This window comes from Neofelis nebulosa, chromosome 7, assembly GCF_028018385.1.
Source record: "Neofelis nebulosa isolate mNeoNeb1 chromosome 7, mNeoNeb1.pri, whole genome shotgun sequence".
In the NCBI taxonomy this organism is placed as follows: domain Eukaryota; kingdom Metazoa; phylum Chordata; class Mammalia; order Carnivora; family Felidae; genus Neofelis; species Neofelis nebulosa.
Genome location: NC_080788.1, coordinates 138,049,969 through 138,055,092, shown reverse-complemented (window position 1 = coordinate 138,055,092; position 5,124 = coordinate 138,049,969). Strand labels below are relative to the sequence as shown.

General features: G+C 50.8%; 1 long non-coding RNA gene across 1 annotated transcript; it reads left to right on the top strand.

Annotated features, from left to right (window-relative positions):
- The first annotated feature begins 803 nt into the window (after nucleotides 1-803).
- LOC131517689 (uncharacterized) lies at nucleotides 804-4,489 on the top strand. Its single transcript, XR_009264747.1, has 2 exons — nucleotides 804-1,389; nucleotides 2,375-4,489. It is a non-coding gene; the product is annotated as an uncharacterized LOC131517689 (long non-coding RNA).
- Nucleotides 4,490-5,124: the final 635 nt, after the last annotated feature.

Here is a 5,124-nt window from a genome sequence, read left to right as displayed (position 1 = left end):
GCTTTCCACACTCTCAGACCAGCCACTGTGGTCCCCCGTGGGTCCCTCTCCTCTCAGGTGGGGAAGCCGGTGATGACGCTGCATTTCGGTCAGAAGGTGAGTGTCTCAGGGCTCGGGGCGAAAGGAGAGAGAGGGCCAGAAACACTGCTGCTCTTTCGTGTCTGAGCCTTCCTAGATGTCTGGTGTCAGGCTCTCCTGCAGGGGTGTGCTGGAAGCCGAGCTACCCAGCCTGAGTGGCAGGGCCCGGGCTGTGGACGGACTGGTGACTGCAGGGCGGCCCGCCGACAGTGAAGCTTCTGGTACTCCCGCTTTTAGGTAATTTGGCCTTAAAACTACCTGGGGTATTGTCTGTTGGGGAATGGCCCTCGGCAGGCCCCCTGGAAGAAAAAAAAAAAAACCATTAGGGAAGAAAATAAGATTCCGCAAGACATTGTGCGGCCTTACGTTTAGCCCTTGCCATTCCCCATGGAGACTCCTCTACTTGCGGGAAGGATAGCCTCATGCATTTGCCAGCAAAGGCGGCCAACGAAGGAGAGACATATGGATCCGAAAGCCCCACTCCGGTAACTAAGGAGCGTATCTATGGACACAGGTCACTCTGACCCCTAGGCCCACCTGGCCCCCCCGGAGGCATTCCAGATGGTGATTGAACCTAGTCGGTTAAAGTACAGAATGGTTCATTGGTTCCTAGGTGTACTGTCTCTCTGAGAATGTATAAGGTGTGGGTTTCTAAGGCCCTCTTGGCCCCCTTCCTGGCACCTCGGACCCAGGCGAACGCTTTTGTTCTTTAAAACCACGAAGGGTTCAGGGAAAAAACTAAGAGGTTATGTCCCTGTAACTGTTCCACTTGAGGTGTTGAGAGATAAATGGCCTTTCGTGAGAACAGCAAAGCAAATGCTTTACACATTATAGATAAACATAGATACATGATAAAAATAAAAGAAATTAATCAATAAGCAAAGGGCAGGAGGGGACGTTATGACAAAACAATCATGTTATTCCTTATTGGGTGATTATACAAAGGGACAATTTTAGAATTGGGTAATGTTAGAAAAACATAGATGGCGTACGTTACAAGGAAATCATTCGCATATATAATGCCGCGTTTACTGCAATAAATCGGCCAGTTCAACACACTGCTGTTGTGTGTCCATTTTTATTTTAGTTTTTTATTTTAGTTTTTTGTTTTTGTTTTTATTTTTGTTTTGTTTTATTTTCACTTTTTTGCCGACGCCGTTCATCCTTCGGGAACCCCCGGACCTGCCGGAGCTGGACTCTGGCAGGGGTGGCTCTTATCCGCTCGGGGACCACACCTTAATCTGGCTGAGACTTTCAACGAGTGCCCCTCTCCCCACGTGTCAGAATGTGAGCATTTCTTTTCCTGGGCTGGTAAGACTCCCGAGAAGAATCTTCCTCCCTTTATTCTGAGCGTTGTAACCTGGCCACCAGCGTTCTGGGGACCTATCGATGAAGGTCGAGGGTCTCAACGCTTGTAGGAGAACTCAGTTCTAGTAAGAAGGTCCTGCTCTCGGCAGTACCTGGTGCCCCTTGTCCCAGAGACCCAGCCTTGCCAAAAATCAAGTGCCAGTGGTCTGCTGGAGGGGATCTCTGGGGATCTGCCTCATTCCTGTAACAGACATCCAACAGACTTGTGCTGGCCCACCGCAACGCCACCTTCCAGAAGCTGAGCCCTGGGGGGTCATCCCGGGCAGAGCTGCCTCTTTCTCCCCTCCTCCACTGACAACTTAAGATTCAGCTTTCTCGGGACTGCTAAGTGGGGAACCACATGGCTGTGTGATTTCCAGCTCCTAATGTAGTTAGTGTTACTGTCACCTTCCCGCTCCTCTTTGCCCTTGTGGTTCTAAGCACCTTTGGTCTGTTACTGTTATTTTAGTGGCGTATAGAGAAGGAAAAGGTAAATGCAACCCTCTGTTGGACTGATTCCTCTATGGTCATCAAGATGCCCAACTGTGTTCCTTAGAATATATGTCTGGGGGCGCCTGGGTAGCGCAGTCGGTTAAGCGTCCGACTTCAGCCAGGTCACGATCTCGCGGTCCGTGAGTTCGAGCCCCGCGTCAGTCTCTGGGCTGATGGCTCGGAGCCTGGAGCCTGTTTCCGATTCTGTGTCTCCCTCTCTCTCTGCCCCTCCCCCGTTCATGCTCTGTCTCTCTCTGTCCAAAAATAAATAAAAAACGTTGAAAAAAAAATTTTTTTTAGAATATATGTCTGCTTGGTGTGAAAGAGACCCTCTTGACTCGAACAAGGGAAGTTTCTTTCTGTTACTCAGTCATGAGTCTCGGCTGGGGTGTGGGGGAGAGGGTGGCTCTGCTCCTGGGGGCCCAGGCTCCTGCAGTCTTGTTCTGCCTTCCTTAAGGTGCTGCTGTCATCCGCTGGTTCATGATGGCCACTCCCCCGCCTGCAGCAGAAGTCACGGGAAGGGGACGAGGGGCAAAGGCGGGTCCACCAGCTCCCCTTTAACTGCTTATGCCCAGAGCATCGTATACTTCGTTCTACTCATCTTTCACCGGCCAGAAGAACCCAGCTGAGTGAGCACACCCAGCAGCAAGAGAGACTGAAAATGGCAGTCCTTCCCCTGGAGATCATGCACCTAGCCGGAAATCAGGCCCAGCAATCACGTGAGCCAGAAGGAAGGAGTAGACATTGAGCAACTCCCAGCAACCTCTACGGTGTTGCTGAAGACGCCCATCTGGACAGGAGGCCATCCTAGACCCGCACAGTGAGAATGTGCCTCCCTATGCTCCTCCCTGCAGCATGCCGGCCATCGTGTGCCGGAAGATGGTTAGCCGTGGAGGGGCCTGGCTTCCCCTGATAGCGGGGGCGCCTGCGGGCAGGCAGGGGCCCCTGGAATCTCGCAGGCGCAGGACCCAGATTTGGGCACCAAGTGAAGCCAGGAATTTCAGGAGTCCTGGGGTTGCCTGAGCGTGTTCATTCAGCTCCCGAGGGAACACCCCTCGGCCTGGTGAAGGGAAAAGCGATAGCAGGCCTCTGCTGCTTTTCTAACCCTGCCTCACAAATGACCACAAAGTCAGGGCTTAAAATAATGCCCAGTTCTTACATTTTAGCGCAGGTCAAAAGTCCAGGAGGGCCTGAGTTCTCTGTCTAGGTTTTACAAGACCAAAATCAAGTGTTCAGCCAGACTGGGCTCTCATTCGGAACCCGTGGTAAGAAACTTCAAATCCCCCTCCAATCCAATCTCTGATTCCTCCTCTGTGAAGAGCAGAGAACATTCTCTGCTTTTAAAGGGTTCATGTGACTGGGCACCTGGGTGGCTCGGTCAGTTGGGCGTCCAACTTTGGCTCGGGTCATGATCTCATGGTTCGTGAGTTCAAGCTCGGTGTTGGGCTCTGTGCTGACAGCTCAGAGCCTGGAGCCTGCTTTGGATTCTGTGTCTCCGTTTCTCTCTGGCCCTCCCCCGCTTATTCTCTCTCTCTCTCTCTCAAAACTAAATAAATATTTAAAAAAATTAAAATATTAAAAAATAAAGGGCTCATGTGAATAGATTAGACACATCCGCTTGGCCTCCCTTCTGTCATATAACTTAACATGATTATGGGGGTGGTATCTTACCATGTTCACATGACCCCCCCCCCCCCCCCCGCACTCCAAAGGTGGGAGGAGTATAGAAGGGTGGGGGTCAGGGTGCCTAGGTGACTCAGTCAGTTGAGCATCTGACTTCGGGTCAGGTCAAGATCTCACGGGTTCAAGCCCCGCATCAGGTTCTGTGCTGACAGCTCAGAGCCTGGAGCCTGCTTTGAGTTCTTTGTCTCCGTCTCTCTCTGCCCCTTCCCCACTCACGCTGTGTCCCTCTCTCTCTCTCTCAACCTCAAAAATAAATGAATATGAAAACAAAATTTTTTTAAAAAAGGGTGAGGGTCACTGGGCACCATGCTGAGAAGTCATCCTACGACAGAGGCCCCTTCATTTCTTGTTTCCAGTTCCTTGCTTCCTGCCCATCTCTCCCAATCTGCCTCCTCCTCTACCATCCACGCGAGGCCGAGGCAAACCTGGGCCTGGACGAGAATGGTTGCTCCCCAAGTCCTTGGGGCTGGGGGGGGGGGCAGATAAGGACTTGAACCTCTTCCTTGCAGAGACTCACCTCCTCCCATCACAGCTGCACCAACCTTGACTAGAAACCAAAAGAACATTTTGTGAGTGGATCCATACTGGCCTCCCCTTTGCTCCCTGAGCCTACAGCCCACCTATGGGGAGGGCGCTGCCCAGCTTGGGAGACAGGAGGAAATGACTGCACCTGTCCCCCTCCCTTCTTCTTCACTCGGACAAGGGGGGTTTCTTAGGAAGGTGACTCCCACAGCCCTGAACTTGGTGAGGATTGCTGGGGAGTCCAATTCCAGATGTAAATGACCTGCCCTGAAGGGATTTGCATGCCTCGACCTCAAGTTATCTGGAGACAGGCTTCAAAGTCCTTGTTTCAGAAAACCCAATTATCACATACAGTTTTTGCTTTGTGGGTTTTTGTTTGGTTTTGTTTTTTGTTGTGTTTTTTGTTTTTTTTGTTTTTTTTTTTTTTGGTCTGTCTGTGAATTGGTCGGTTGGCTGTTTGTGGGGAGATCAGAACTTTTTCTTTCTCTCTGCCTTCTAAGGCTGGTTTGTTTCAAACAAAACCAAACAAACCCCCGCAGCCGTAGTGGCTAGGACTGCAAAAGATAGAAAGATGTGCAAGAACGAACTCATCCAGCTCCCCAGGAAGAGAGACTTGGGGTGATGGTAAAAAAAAGTTAAACCAGAGGGGCCACCTGGGGTGTATGGAGTCAGAGACTCAAGAATCAAAAGCCTGGATAGAGGGGCATCCGGTGGCTCAGTGGCTAAGCATCTGACTCTTGATTTGGGCTCAGGTCACGATCTCCTGGTTTCGTGAGTTCAAGCCCCGCGTCGGGCTCTGGGCTGACCACGTGGGGCCTGCTTGGGATTCTCCTTCTCTCTCTTCCCTTTCCCGCCACTCGTGCTCTCTCTGTCTCTCTCAAAATAAATAAATAAACTTAAAAAAATTATTAAAAAATATTTACAAAAAAAAAAAAAAGTCCAGTTAGAAGGTATTTGCTATTCGACATTATTGTTTGGCAGGAAAGGTGACGCCAGGCTGGC